The sequence below is a fragment of the Manihot esculenta genome, chromosome 12 (assembly GCF_001659605.2).
Source record: "Manihot esculenta cultivar AM560-2 chromosome 12, M.esculenta_v8, whole genome shotgun sequence".
Lineage (NCBI taxonomy): Eukaryota > Viridiplantae > Streptophyta > Magnoliopsida > Malpighiales > Euphorbiaceae > Manihot > Manihot esculenta.
Window position 1 is genome coordinate 9,653,505 of NC_035172.2, and position 17,047 is coordinate 9,670,551.

A 17,047-nucleotide genomic window follows, 5' to 3' on the forward strand; every position below is an offset into this window, starting at 1 on the left:
ACTAACCTCAGGAACAGAGGAAAAGGGACCTCCATTCCTCTCTCCCATGAGACATTATTGTGAGCCCAAAAGAAGAAAGAAGGGTTCTTATACAGCAGAGTAACCGATAAGGCATTGAATGCGACGTAGAAGATGAGGCAACCACAGACAAGCAAAATGACGCTTACGACCAAGGTCACGCTACGTGTCCTAAACTTGAAAGGAATGTTGGAAATATTGGGTAAAACAATGAAACCTGAGTCGTGTTGAACACTGTCCTTAAGGATTTATTTTGTGATCCCCCAGGATTAAACAGGTTCTTCTGGGATATACTTCCCAGGATCAGGACAACAAGAATTTATCTTTGATTTATAACCCAGCAGATAACACAGAGAAAAGAAAGAATAAAGTAGAAAAATGGGAGTCAATATCTTTGTAAAGAAGAAGACTATTTATTGTGGAAAACTTGACCGCTATATATGGTTATAAGAATCTTGAAATAAAATCATAACGGTCATATTTAATATTATATTTAAATCTCATAAATAAAATATTTAATGACCATAAAATCTTCAACGACTATAAAATCTCTAATTACCATGAAATCTCCAACGACCATAAAATCTTTAATGACCATAAAATCTTTTTGAAATCTAAACTAATTTTACAACAATCCCCCACAGATTTCAAATGATTTTCATTGCTGGATTTAAAAATTTAGTGTGTATGTTTTGAATCTGGTGTCTTTTAGACTATGAACCAGACCTAGATTAATAAGACTTAACATACAGAGTAATTGGTGAAACTTTTGTTTCTATGAACCAAAACTCTTTTTTGTATATTAATTTCTCATCAATCTCATAACACTCCACAGATCTTGTTGTCAGCGCCGTTTGCGCTAATAGGCCATGCGCGCGCCTGGTAGTTCATAAGTGCTCTAGAGATTATGCCACAATCTCATAGAAGCGGTCCCACTCCACACTTATATAGGTGATATCATCAAGTGTATACTGTAATTTATACACCACCCATAAGGGATATGAATATCATTAAGAGTTTTCATCTCATCCTCTCATTAATGCAGTCTAGCACTTCTCACACCATGGAAAGGGACAACAGTAAATAGTGCTATTAGAACTAACAGGTGACTTGTTATTACCCATATAAACCTTTTTCATGGGATCTCCAATCACAAAGGTTGGGTTACCATCACTGTTAATTTCAAACTGGCTTAAGTCCCATTTCTCTCGATGTTTCATCTATTAGTTTTCTCTCTAAAGATTTAGTCAGAGAATTGGCCAAATTCACTTCTGACTTCATATAATCAATGGAAATAGTTTCATCTTTCAGCAGCTGCTTAACAACATTATGTCTCAGACAAATATGTCTATTCTTACCATTGAAAGTTTTTATTCTTTGCAATGGCTATTGCCGTTTGGCAATCACAACGCATTGATACAGATGGTGTTGGTGAAAAATTCACTAAATGCAATAGACTCCCAATGATCTATGCATATTCAGACTCTAATTTTCTTTGATTGACAGTTACGATCATAAGGGGTACTTACTAGTTTGACATTGAAATGTCCAAACTTCCTTAGAAGCTTCTCAACATAATGCTCTTGTGATAGCATTGGACTATCATTCTTCCTTATGATTCTAACTCCCAAAATCATATTTGCCTCTCTCACATCTTTCATATCAAATTTAGAGGCAATGAAAGTTTTTGATTTACAACTATATCATAATTTGTACCAAAAGTAAATGCATATGAACAAATAATCACAGATTCATCATTTATACGTTCTGTATATACGCACTTATCAATCATTTATACATTTTGTATATACACACTTATCAACTTCAACAGAGATAAAACAATCATTCAATAAAACTTGATCAAATTTCTCATGCCACTGTTTGGGAGCTTATTTTAAACCATATAATGATGTAAGAATTTTGCAGACTTTATTTTATTGACCAGAAATAATACAACCATTAGGTTGAACCATATAAATTTCTTCTTCCAAGTCTCCATTTAAAACTGTTTTAACATCTATTTGATGAATAACAAGTTTATGTATAAAACCTAAAGCAATTAATACTTTAATAGAGGAAATTCTGTCTCAGGAAGCTAAACAAGTTTATGTATAGAAGCTAAAGCAAACTTATAAACTTGAGTTTATAGGTTTCAGCATAACTTATAAACATGCAATCAAAAGTTTTTGAACCTATTTTTCATTTCTTAGGATCAGGAAGAATTGCTTTAGCAAGACACCCCCACACTTTTAAATATTTTAAGTTAGGTGTATAACCTTTCCAAAGTTCATAAGGTGTTTTATCAGTTTTCTTATAGAGTATCCTATTTTGTAGATGACAAGCAGATAATAAAGCTTCCCCCCAAAGGTTATTAGGTGAGGAATAACTTATTAATAAAGCATTCATCATTTCTTTTAAAGTTTCATTTTTTCTTTCTGCTACTCCATTAGATTCAGGTGAATAGGGTGGAATAAATTCATGAATTATTCCTTCAAAAGTCATTAAATAATATATTCTCCACCTCTATCTGATCTATTATTTTTTTCTATTTAATTGATTTTCTACTCCAGCTTTATACAATTGAAATATATCAAATGCTTCATCTTTGTTTCTAAGCAAATATACTTTAGTATATCTAGAATAGTCATCAATAAAAGTTACATAATATATATATTTTTTTTACCACCTCCAGTCATAGTTTGTTTTAAATCCCCTAAGTATGTGTGTATTAGACTGAGCAATTCAGATTCTCTATGTGTAGTTAAACATGATTTTTTTGTTGATTTAGATTTTACACAAATCTCACATTTATTTAAACATATATTATCAGTGTCAGATATTATACTAATATATTGCATTTTTTAATATGAGAAGTACTAACATGTCATAATCTAGCATGCCATAAATCAAAAGAATCAATAAAGAAAGCACAAGATGATGTATTTCCATTTGTTATTGCAAAAATATTGAGAATAAAGAGTCTCTAATTACAATAACCTTTTTCAATAAAAATATCATTTTTAGTCAGTATAATTTTGTCTGACCCAAAGGACTCCTTAATCCCAGCCTTTCCCAATAGAGCTACAGAAATTAAATTAGCTCTCATATTAGGTATATGAAGTACCTCATTAAGTGCCAAGGTCTTGCCAGATGTGAGTTTGAGAAGAACTTTCTCTTTACTACGGACACTTGCAGTCCTAGAATCACCCAAATACACATGGTCTTCTCCTTCCCCCACTGTAGAGTAGGAGGTAAAAACATTTCTGTTTATACAGATATGCCTAGTAGCACCATAATCTACTATCCATTTTTGCACATTAGCTACAAGAAAAGTTTGAGAAATGACCGCAGCAATAATGTCATCTTCTTCAACTAAATTCACTTTTGGTTTAGGAGGATTGTCATTTATCACTCTTTTCCTGCATTAGGGTGCATCATGATCCGGCTTACCACATATAAGACAATATCTTTTCTTTTTGAAGATGGGATTATTAAACTTAGGTTTGTAATCATATTTCTTATTTTCGTACCTGTTATTTGATTTGTGCACTTTTTCTTATACAAGATTTGCTCTTGTAGCCAACATCCTCAGCAGTATATTTCAGGTTCATTGAATCTCACATTTTATTAAATCTCATATTTCATTGAATCCCATATTTCCATGGCTTCCTTATAGGAACAGTAGTTATCAAAGAAATTGTTAAAAAGAGTACTGATAATTGTATGCCTACATACCTTATTAGAATAGACCCAGATTTCATGCAACTTTGGATCAACATCAGGTACAGGTCTTGATTATGTGAGTGCTGAAGCAACTCCATGCATATCAAGTATTGAAAAAAAATTCTCTCTTGCCATCTTTTAAAATTCTGACCCGAAAAAATCTCAATCTTCGAGATGTCAGGAAAAGGTTTAGCGTATGGAATAGCAGGTAGAAGAGACCCACCATTTGCAGCAGTAAGAAGCGTGGCGGCAGGAAGAACAGCAGAAGCAATGGTAGTTATAATGTCATTGGAAGTAGGCAGTGCAGAAGGAGAGGCAGTGACAACATTTGGTTCCATTTGTATAAAGATAAATCCTTAAGATTATTGGAAATATTGGGTAAAACAATGAAACCTGAGTCGTGTTGAACACTGCTCTTAAGGATTTATTTTGTGATCCTCCAGGATTAAACAGGTTCTTCTGGGATATACTTCCCAGGATCAGGACAACAAGAATTTATCTCTGATTTATATCCCAGCAGATAACACAGAGAAAAGAAAGAATAAAGTAGAAAAATGGGAGTCAATATCTTTGTAAAGAAGAAGGCTATTTATTGTGAAAAACTTGACAGCTATATATGGTTATAAGAATCTTGAAATAAAATCACAACGGTCATATTTAATATTATATTTAAATCTCATAAATAAAATATTTAATAACCATAAAATCTTCAACGACCATAAAATCTCTAATTACCATGAAATCTCCAACGACCATAAAATCTTTAATGACCATAAAATCTTTTTGAAATCTAAACTAATTTTACAACAAGGAAAACAGTTACTTTCGAATCTGAAGAGTTGAAGACCAGTGGGGGACTTCTAATGTTACATAACATCTACCTAAATAAGGTTATGAGCTCTCACCACCATCAAAGGGGACACGTGTCAACGATTAGACAGGTGGGAAGCATAGTCCCACCACAAGAAAGGGAGACCCATATGCTTTGGCACTCAGGCTATCGTCAAGACTCGCCCTACCATGATAGCCCGAGTCTTGGTACAAAGTTACTGTTATCAGGCAAATTCCCATTTCGCTAGCCAACGTATTAGCTGGAGATGTCCATTACCGAATAGGCGGCCACATCATCGCTGGATTTTTAGAAAACACTATATTTATCTTCATCTTCTTGTAGTATAAAAGGAAAATAACCCTAGAGGCAAAGGTATGCTATTTCTAAGATCACTCAAACTCTCAGTAATTCATTATATTTTCTCCATCCTTTAAGATACTGACTTGAGCGTTAGAGTAACTGTCTTGAGCACTCACCGCCACCTCACGTATTCTCTCTTGTAGATTCTAGGCAATCACATGACAATGGTATTCCGGCTACGTCATCAATCTATTTTCAGCTACATTAGCAAGTTTAATTTCAATTAATTAATTTAAAAATTTTTAAAATAATAATAATAAAATGAAGAAAAAATATAAATAAATAGCTAAATTATTAATAGATTTATTAAATTAAAATTTTATTTAAGATAACATAATTAATTAATTTATATTTAATTTATATTTTTTTAAACATAAAAATTAAGAGTGACAAAAAAATGGAGAAATATGAAAAATATATAAAATAATTATTTTTCATTTTAAAAGCCTTAAAACTTATTCTAGTATGTTAAAGGCACTTACCCTGAATTTTAAGTGATTTTGTTGAAACAAATTAAAATTTAGTGACTAAAAAGTTGGATAACGGTGGATAAAAATTAAACCATCTCTACCTGACCATCACCTCTTTTGGGCTCTCAAAGAATAAAAATTCCTTTGAGACCTTCATTGTGCTTTGATTATAATTCACTTCAAGCCTCACCTTTGAGCTTCACTTAATTTTGCCATTTATCTCATCTTTGATTCCCTTTCTCCCAATCCTTAAAGTTACCGTCTAGCCTACACTCGTATGGCATGTATTAGTAATTTCCTATTTGGTTTCTGAAAATTATCTTTTTTTTGGGGGGTTCTAATGCTATAATGTATGTGTTGATTTGTTTCAATGGTAGTATGAATGTTGAATAACCTGGATTAGCTTTGATTTTGAGAATTATGCTTTTGTGTTTATTTTCATTTCTTCTGTAGTGATATATAACGTTGAGAATTTTTACTTTGTATTTTCTTGTCTTTTGTATTGACTTTTTTTTTTAATATACTTGCAATTTGGTTTAAATAATTTTAAGGACAATAATACACTATAAAAATCTGTCAGATTATCAATCGATTTTATCAATAAATTTTGATCCGCTAGTAGTATCAATGTATTTATTAAGTGATTTCAAAATCCATTTCAAAATCAGTTGATAATCTTAGAATTATCGATTTTGAAATTCCTTAGTAATTTTAAGATTCATCAATTCATTGGTATTATTCAAGGAATTTCAAAATCGGTTAATAATTTGTAAGTTTATAAAATAATTGATGTTGAGTTTTACTAATAGATTTCAAGTCTATTAGTGAGTCTATTAGTAATTTAAAATTCAATCCATTGATAAATTTAAAAAAAAGTATTAAATTTATTAATGCATTCTAAATCCATTAGTAATTTATTAATAAATTACAATTAATAACCAATTCAGAAATTTATTACTAAATGTTATTATCAAATTGATAAGTAAAAAATAAAAGTAAAAATTAAAATTAAAATTTTACCGACGGATGAAATTCGTTAATAAATTTGCTAATAAATTTAAAACAAAATCCCGCATTTTTTTTTAAAACTCACATTTTTACTTACCAACGAATTTACTAACGGATTTAAAATATGTTAATAATTCTTGAAAAAAACATGCTTTTCTTTCAAAATTTAGTAAAGGATTGCAAATTTATTACTAAATCCATTAGTAATACTAACAAAATTCAATTTCGTTAATAATTTTTAGAGGGAAAAAAGTCATTTTTTTCTAATTTAGTAATGGATTGCGAATCAACTACTAAATCGATTAATAATTCGCATTTATAAATATAACACTATCTTCTCTCCTTTTATCATTCTTTTGTTCTATTATTTTTCTTTCTTTCATTTCTTTTCCTTTCTCTCATTTTTATGTCCTTTTCTATTATTTTCATTCATTTGTCTTTCTTATCTCATAATTTTTTCTATCATTTTTATTCTTCTATTATTCTTTTTCTCTCATTTTCTTCCCACTTATCTTATTTTCTTCCTTTTTCTCTATAATTTTTCTTTTTATTATTTTCTCTATTTTCTTTTATTCCATCATTTTTCCCTTTTCTTTATTTTCTATACAATTTTCATTCGTATTAGTTTCTCTTATCGTAATTTTTTCAATCACAGTCTTTCTTTCTATATATAACCTTTTTTTGTAGTAATTTGTCCCCTTTTCTCTCATTTCTCTAATAATTTTTTCCTCTTCTATCATCCTTCCTTCTTTTCCATAATTTCTTTTATCATTTTCTTTCTTTTCTCCTTTTTCTTTATTTTATTTTATCATTTTCTTTCATTTTCATTATTTACTTTACATTTCCATTTTCTTTCATTTCTATTTCTCTCACTTTATTTTCCCATCTACACTTTTTCTTTTTTCAAATATTCTTGTATTTCTAATAAATGTTGGACATAAATTAAAATCTTATTTATTATAATAATAACATAAATTAAAATCTCAATAAAAAATAATATCAGTAAAAAAATTTATTATTTAATCAAAATAATAATTATTGTATAAATTATCTAATTCACCAATATATTTACTAACGGATATGTTAGTAAATTACTAATGTTGCAGAGATTAGATTGATGATGTGGCCGGAGCCGAGCTGAGCTGTGATTGGATAAAACTTACAAAGAAGAGAATATGAGGTGGTGGTTGGTGCCCCACGACAGCTATTCCGACGCTCAAGTCAGTATATTAAAAAAGAGAGCAAATGTAATGAATCGTTTAGAGTTTTGATGTAAGAGAATAGCGTCCCTTTACCTCTATGATTCTTCTCTTTTTATATTGTAAGAAGGTGGAGATGAATATAGAATTTCATGATAATCCGGCGATGATGTGGCCGGTTGCTTTGATAAGGGATATCACGGCTAACAGGATAGTGATCCTGTGATTATATGTGTAATGGAGATACATTAGATTTTGCTCATTAATGGTAACTTAGCGTTGAGATTCTCTCTGCTAGGTTACGGGCGAGTCTTGATGATGATCCGGGTGTTAGGGTGTCCAGATCTTCCTTCCTCGGGATGGACTGCCTTCCTACTTATCCAGTCCTTACTACGTGGCCCTATCTTGTAGTGACAGCTCATGGCTTATCTTAGACAGTTGTTATGCAATATTAGAGGTCCCCCGCTAGTATTTGATTCTTCAGATTTAGAGGAGATATATATTATTGAGGTCTGGGACATGTGGCTTCCTGAGATTAGTTTCTTACTGCTCACACCGTTTCACCTATCTAACCTTTCAATGATGACTGCAATGCTTATCGTTATGCATTTAAAGCCCGCCGTCAAAATTGTCCTATAAAGGTCCTTCATCTTCCCTATGTACCATTTTTACTCTCTTCTCCAACCCTTTGTTTTCAGAGAAACTTGGTTCACAACTTTTTCTTTCGGGCTTATCCTCCTTACGGTAATTCTGTTTTCCTTTTTCTTCAATATGAATAGGAACACTTGTTCTTCCTTTTCCCCTAATTGGGGCTCTTTCTCTATCTCTTCCTTTGATTGTGTTATACGAGCATCAGCCCCTATCGTTCCGTTGAGGGAGGCTCTAAAAAATCAGGATAGTTTAATTAGTGAGACCCTATTTGTCCTATCGGAGCGCGCTTAGATCGTTTGTATAATACTTACCACATTCCTTGATAGGCTTTCTAGGTCTTGGATCCTTCTCCCCACGTCCGTGTTAATGACTTGATCCTTGTGGAGGACACTATCATTGTTTTTTAGGAGCAGATAAAGGCGGGTCTCCAGTTTCCCCTGGACTCATTTTTTGTGGAGGTCCTTCAATTTCACAAGCTTTCAATTGGCTAGTTTCATCCTAATAGCTGGAGAATCCTCGTAGCTTTTTGATTCATCTGCCTCAATAATCACATGGAATAGAGTGTAGCACTTTTCTCCCAGTTGTACCATCTGGTTATCCGTAAAAAACAAGAGCTTTGGTATTTCAGTAGTCAAAAGTACTTAACCATATTTGATTGGATGCCTTCCTCTTTGAAATGATGGAAAAATAAATTTTTTGTCCTTCATCATTGAATGTCAGGGGGCTTTAGGCGTCTTCAAATGAGTTGGCATTATTGGTTGAAATTGAAGAAGGATGAGGTCCGCCTGAGGAGAGAGGAGGACAAAACCTTAGCCTTTCTCTTAACGATGGCTAAATCCCTAAAGAAAATAGACATGACCCGGCGGTGAGAAATACTATTTTGTCTTGGTACAACCATCTACAAGTAAATCAGACCCGGGGTCCTCACTCGTGCAACCTTCCTAGCCTTGGTGAAGGCACTTCCCAGGCTTAGGATCAAGGTACTTCTCTTTCTGTCTTTTTTATTTTTCGAACTGCATTTCTTACTTACCTTTTTTTTTTTTTGTAGATATGGCTTGGTCAAGCAAATTTATTGAGGTGGCACGCACCACTCATAAAGGCAAGCTTATTACCGGGGTTGCTAGTCCCCCTTCTAAGCATGCTCGCCCTTTGGAAGAGGTTATCATGCTTCCTCCTCCCCTGCCCTTCTTACAACGGAAGGCTTGGCCCATCTACAACGTGAGTCTTCTCCCCTGGGCTTTTTCTAACTCTACCCAGCCCCTGAGCCTCTTATTGATGTCCCCACCTCCTCTGTACCCACTCCTGCTAGTGTTGGGGTCGAACCTTCATGGCCTTCGAGTATCCAATGTCTGGCTTTGGCGCTAAATCGAGCACCCTCGCTCTTTGATGATCCCACTCTGGGACTCTTGTTGATCAAAGGTGCCTTGAGGCCTACAGACTGGCCTACCTGAATGAGCTCGAGAAAGATGAGCTTTTTGAAAACTCCATACACTTTGTACTAGAGGGTGCCCTCTGCACTTATGTAGCCAAGGAGCGATATAAAGTCTTGAGGTGGGAGTCTGGCACAAATTATACGGACAGGAGGCTCTTAGTCGAGGAATGTTCAAGATTGAAGGCTCGGGTCGCTGAAGTTGAGGGTACAATGAAGGAGACTCTAGAGTCTGTGGACAAGTTTTGGGCCGATCTAGATGAGGCCATTGCTTCAAAGCTAGACCTTGAGACCCAAGCTAAATCTACCAAGGATCAAGTAGCCCTATTACAACGCCAATTCTTGGAGCTGCAGGCGCGAGCTGAAGGAGTCCGGATTGCCTCTACCAGGATTGCTAAGCTCAAGACGGAGCTTAAGGAGACAGTCCCATGGTGGGGAGATGTTTGTTCAAGGCCAAGATTCAGTGAAGAATGAGCTGGCAAAATGGTTTTTTTATGAGGATTTTAGATAATTATATCAACTTTTGAAGATTTGAATTAAATTATAAATTGACGAAAAGTTCTAAAATTTTAATAGCAATTCACCTTAAAAACTAAAAGTAAACTATTTTTTCTTAACAAACAGATCCTTCCATTTTTGATAACTTTAGCCAAACTAAAAAGTTTAGTTACAATTAAGGGAATAAAATATGCTGGCATGGTTACTCTGATTAATTTTCTTTGATGAATGAGCATTATATAACCATATTTTATTTTTATTTTCACCCTTTATTTAAAATTATATCTATAATGTTCAATTTAGTTAAAATTATAAAAGAAATAAGTTAAAATTGCAAAACCGCTTATATGTTTAGCTAAAAAAATAATTTAGCGTAATAGTAACTGATAAGAGTTTTGCTTGATATCAATTAATTGCTGATTTGTCAAATAAATTAAGGTGGAAGATTTGAGATGGCATGGGTTTGAACTTTACTGGCAACAAAGTTAATAATCAAGAAATTTTCTCTAAGGAAAGTAAGATTATTATTTAATTTTATGACGAATCTATTTAAATGTGCACTTTATTTTTGTAAGAATATTTAAAATTAAATGTATCAAAACTAAATTGAAATATAGATTCGAATATATAGACTATAATTAGATTTCAAATTTTTATTTCAATTTGTTTAAACTTTAAATTAAAACCACTTATTTTGATGTAAAATAATTAGTGTTTACCTATTTAATCTTATTTATTTATTTATAATAAATATGTATTAAATTTTAATTTTTTTTATATTAAATGTCTCTTTTTATGAGAGTGGAAAGAGAAAGCAAACTAAAGCATTTTGGAATTTCAGAATAGAAATTTCTATGAGCAGATTTTCGATTTTCTCCGTTAAACTATTGGGAGCTCATGTAGTTCATGTTGGATTAATTGTAAAGATTATATTTCTCTAATTTTTATGAAATACAGATGCTTATTAAATAAATAAATAATATTTTATTAAATGAATAAATTATTGGTTTGCTCGAGAGATTATGGAAAAGACTTAAAGATCTTCTATACATTAGTGTGCATGGGTTCAAACTCCATAGCTAAAAAAATATTATTATATAATGTTTAGATCTATTTTCCACTTGGCTTGGCCTACTATCTTAAATCACTTTTTAAATTACTTTCTTAATTTGTCAGTGTAGAATTCTAAATCTCAATTGCTGGTTTGCCCGAGAGGTTAAGGGGGAAGACTTAAGATCTTCTGCACATAAGTGTGCATGGGTTCGAACCCCATAGCCAGCAAAATATTATTATTTTGGTTAACTTTATCATATGGTATTTTCTTAATACTTATAATCCAACTATATAAAAGAGGCCAAATATATATTTTTATCCTAAATTATACAATCCTTAATCACTTTTTTAATTTGTCAATGTGGGATTCAAAATTCCAATTGCTGGTTTGCTCGAGAGGTTAAGGGAGTTAAGATCTTTTGCACTTTTAATTTGTCAATGTGGAATTCAAAATTCCAATCGCTGATTTGCTCGAGAGGTTAACGGGGAAGATTTAAGATCTTCTACACAAAAGTGCGCATGGGTTCGAACCCTATAGCTAACAAAATATTATTATTTTGGTTAACTTTGTCGTATAGTATTTTCTTAATACTTATAATATCTCTTTCAATTCCGATGTGGGAATGCTATAATATCATAATAGTCCGGCTAAAACTAGGTTAAATAACTTTTGGACCCACTTTTCACTTGTTGTAAAATAATTAATAAGTTATCTACCAGTTTTAAGCTAGCTATACAATCTTAAATCACTTTTTTAATTTGTCAATGTGGGGATTCTAAATCCCAATTGCTGGTTTGTCCAAGAGATTAAGGGGGAAGACTTAAGATCTTCTGCACATAAGTGCGATGGGTTTGAATTTCATAGCCAGCAAAATATTATTATTTTGATTAACTTTGTCATATAGTATTTTCCTAAAACTTATAATTCAACTATATAAAAGAGGCCAAATATATATTTTTATTCTAAATTTTATTAGACCTATTTTTCATTTGACTCAAAATGGTTAACTCAAGTTATTTAGTAGTTTTTGAGCTAGCTTATATAAATTTCACAGCTTTCTCTTTCAATTCCGATGTGGGAATGCTATAATATCATAATAGTCCAGCTAAAACTAGGTTAAATAATTTTTGGACCCACTTTTCACTTGTTGTAAAATGATTAATAAGTTATCTACCAGTTTTAAGCTAGCTATACAATCCTAAATCACTTTTTTAATTTGTCAATGTGGGATTCTAAATTCCAATTGCTGGTTTGCCCGAGAGGTTAAGGGGGAAGACTTAAGATCTTCTGCACATAAGTGCGCATGGGTTCGAACCCCATAGCCAGCAAAATATTATTATTTTGGTTAACTTTGTCACGTAGTATTTTCTTAATACTTATAATCCTACTATATAAAAGAGGCCAAATATATATTTTTATCCTAAATTTTGTCAGACCTATTTTTCATTTGATTCAAAATGGTTAACCAAGTTATGTCAACTAGTATTTTCTTAATACTTATAATCCAACTATATAAAAGAGGCCAAATATATATTTTTATCCTAAATTTTGTCAGACCTATTTTCCATTTAGCTCAAAATGGTTAACCCAAGTTATTTAGTAGTTTTTAAGCTAGCTTATATAAATTTCACAGCTTTCTCTTTCAATTCCGATGTGGGAATGCTATAATATCATAATAGTCCGGCTAAAACTAGGTTAAATAACTTTTGGACCCACTTTTCACTTGTTGCAAAATGATTAATAAGTTATCTACCAGTTTTAATCTAGCTATACAATCATAAATCACTTTTTTTATTTGTCAATGTGGGATTCTAAATCCCAATTGCTGGTTTGCTCGAGAGGTTAAAGGGGAAGACTTGAGATCTTTTGCACATAAGTGCGCATGGGTTTGAATCCCATAGCCAGCAAAATATTATTATTTTGGTTAACTTTGTCATATAGTATTTTCTTAATACTTATAATCCAACTATATAAAAGAGGCCAAATATCTATTTTTATCCTAAATTTTATTAGATCTATTTTTCATTTGGCTCAAAATGGTTAACCCAAGTTATTTAGTAGTTTTTGAGCTAGCTTATATAAATTTCACAGCTTTCTCTTTCAATTCCGATGTGGAAATGCTATAATATCATAATAGTCCGGCTAAAACTAGGTTAAATAATTTTTGGATCCACTTTTCACTTATTGCAAAATGATTAATAAGTTATCTACTAGTTTTAAGCTAATTATACAATCCTAAATCACTTTTTTAATTTGTCAATGTGGGATTTTAAATATCAATTGTTGGTTTGCCAGAGAGATTAAGGGGGAGGACTTAAGATCTTCCGCACATAAGTGCGCATGGGCTTGAACCCTATAACTAGCAAAATATTATTATTTTAGTTAACTTTGTCATATTTTCTTAATACTTATAATCCCTCTATATAATAGAGGCCAAATATATATTTTTATCCTAAATTTTATTAGACCTATTTTCCATTTGGCTCAAAATGGTTAACCCAAATTATATAAATTTCACAGCTTTCTCTTTCAATTTTGATGTGGGAATGCTATAATATCATAATAGTTCGACTAAAACTAGGTTAAATTACTTTTGGACTCACTTTTCACTTGTTGCAAAATGATTAATAAGTTATCTACCAGTTTTAAGCTAGCTATACAATCCTAAATCACTTTTTTTAATTTGTCAATGTGGGATTCTAAATCTCAGATCCCAAGGTACTGTGCCTTACACTTTTCCCCACTAAATTTGCAATATTCTCACAATTGTCTACGCTAAATTGGGTATAATTGCTAAGTCAAGAACAAGCCCTTAGGTATTGTGGCTAGCAAGTATCTTGGGTAACTCCACCTTGTCCCGCGAGTAGCTCTTTTCTCACAGACCCACTAACTCCATATTTTCTGATATAAGGTAGCTCTTATACCAATTGTAATAGCTCTTCTAAAACTAGGCTAAATAACTTTTTGACTCACTGTTCATTTTCCCAAAATGGTTAGCCTAAATTATTTAGCAATTTTAAACTAGCTATTATATAATTCTAAATCACTTTTTAATTTTCCGATGTAGGATTCTAAATCTCACATCCCAATTTGTTTGGCCTTACACTCATGATTCCTCCTCCCAAGATTGTAGGTGTTGGAATTAGGATTCTTTGCAGGCTTATGATAGTTTGAATTATTGATATATGTTACTTCTTCCACAATAGAGCCTTGGAAGAAAAACTGGCATTCAAACTAATATGACCTCTTCCATAAAACTCACAATAATATGACCTCCTCCATAAAACTCACAATGAACATTGTTGCTTTCTACTGCATTGACATTAGTACTTCTTGCTATATTAACACTCATATTTTTTAGTTCTTTTATTAGAGCATCAAACTTAGTATTTATTAAGTTGAGTGCATCAACTTTAAGGACTTCGTCACCCTTCTAGAATCATTGCTCCACTAATAGTATTGACTAGCAACCTCCTCACAGAGCATAAGCTTCATCTAGTGAAAGCTCCAAGAAATCTCATCCAACTGATGCTTTAATAGCACTCAGAAAAGCAGGTGATACCCCACTATAAAATTATTGAATGATCAACCACTTGGGATATTATGCTGTGAGCACCTCTTCTAAATAGACTTGTTTCTCTCCTATGCCTTATACAAGGATTAATTTGTGCATGGGTGAAAGGTAATATGCTCCTCCCTCAACTTGACTAGCTTTACTGGTGGAAAGAATTGATTGATGATGGCTTGGGAGAATTGCTCCTATAAGTGATGGAGCTCGATGCCATAGAGTCTAATGACACCCTAGTTGTATCCCTCAAAGAGAATATTAATAGTTTAAGTCAAATATCCCATTCATCTTCACATAATCCCTGATCTCTAGAAAATGGTTCAGACGAGCATGGGGATTCTCTAGAGATATTCCTCCAAACTGATTATGCTGAGTCATCTACATGAGGGACGTCTTTAGCTCGAAGTTGTTGGCAATTATGGCTAGTCTAATGATTGGTGGCTGATAATCCCTATAACTCGAGATTGCATAATCCTTCATCTTGAGTTGATTTTGTTAAGGCATGGTTGTAAAGAAGTCCAGAGATCACTGCAATCCAAAATTATGTAGTGAAAAAATAAAAGATTTTTGTTTTCCCTTTTAGGATCTGAGTACTTTGTTTAATTCAAAAAGAAAGATAAAGAAACTAACCTTTTCAAATTTTGAAAATCCTAGCAGGACTGTAACTTTACGTTTTTTTAAAGAAAAGCAGCTGTTTCGGACTGATGGTGCTGCTTCTGAAATGAAAACCCTTTATGGTATCCACACGAACGTTTCCGTCTGGAGTGCTAGCTCTCTGAACGGATGGATTAGCTATGTCTTCCAAAACTGCAACACAGAAAAATGATTACAAAAACCCTCATGTTTTTGTAAAGCTCTCAAAGAAGATATTTTCTGTTCACTCGTTTTCTCTCAATCTTTTCATTTTCACACTCTTATTTTCGTAAAAGAGTTGTGATCATTGTAACAGGTACAAAATTGTAGATATCAATATATCTGTGCGATACATACTTTTCAAAAGAAAACAAAAAGATCTTTTATCTGTAACTGTTACAGATAGGCTGCAGATCTTTTAAAATATTATTATTTTATAATAATTATAAATAATTAATATTAATAATAATAACATCTTTATTAATATTATTATTAATTATACAAACGGGGTCTTAGCCCATTAATATGATATAGTACATCAATGACGCTCTTTTGTGCGTGATCCAATAGGCTCACATTAATTGGCAACAAGCCCAGTCCAATAAGGCCCATAAATCATGAGCGGCCTCTAGCAAGACGTTATGACTATCCAATTAATATGAGGATCAATAGTCCGATAAAACCTAATAAACAGAACATGCACGATATCTAGTTTGAATATAAGTCATGGTCAATATCAAATTTATAATGTTCAAACTTATGATTTCTCGATCTTTAAGTAGACTAATAAAACCAAATGATATTGATCACATTATCAATTCATTTGAGCACGGCCATGCATTTCTCAGTCTCACTTATCGAGGAGTCCAAAAGATATCTCTCTCAAAGAGAGAGACAAATTCTATCTTGATTATTTAATATCCTCTATATAATTTCTACTATGTTCAATTATAACCTTTATGATTATCCGATTAAAGACAATGTTTAGTTATGTCAAAATATAACGGTCCTTATATTGGAAACTATAACAATTTCAAGTCAAAGAATTAAAATATTACTATGTTAAGATTCACTTATGACAATAACCCATGTAGTGATCTCAATGTGAATCTATCCAATACTTTATTCTCTAATAAGTATCTATAATTAGTTATTTATATTAATATACACATAATCCTCTCATGATTATCAATCAATAATCATACTAGTAATATTTTATCATTATCACTATAATAATAAGTAATAAAAAATGTTAATAATTATTATGTAAGATGCAAACAAATAATAATTATAATAAAATCTCTTTTATTAATAAACAAAATGATATACAAAGGGTCTAAGATAATGACCTAGGGCAAATACATTAACAATGGTTACTACTTCCTTCTTTGCTACTTCTTACTCTTTTTTTTTTCTTTTTCTTACTTTTGCTTTATTAAACGCAGTTTTTTCAATCTCATGATTAAATAATAGCTAAAACTTATTTTTTTATTCTTGCAAGTGCATGAATCATTACAAGTAATACAATGATGAGAGAAGTATTATTCCCATAAGGAATATAATGAGTACCAAACAATTGATTATTTTAATTATTTAGACTATCA

The 17,047-nt window shown here is 31.9% G+C and overlaps 2 non-coding genes across 2 annotated transcripts; both read left to right on the top strand.

Moving 5' to 3' along the window:
• Window positions 1–11,386: 11,386 nt before the first annotated feature.
• On the top strand, window positions 11,387–11,469 carry TRNAL-UAA. The gene has a single exon. It is a non-coding gene; the product is annotated as a tRNA-Leu (tRNA).
• A 1,018-nt stretch (window positions 11,470–12,487) lies between these two features.
• On the top strand, window positions 12,488–12,570 carry TRNAL-UAA. Its single transcript has one exon. It is a non-coding gene; the product is annotated as a tRNA-Leu (tRNA).
• Window positions 12,571–17,047: the final 4,477 nt, after the last annotated feature.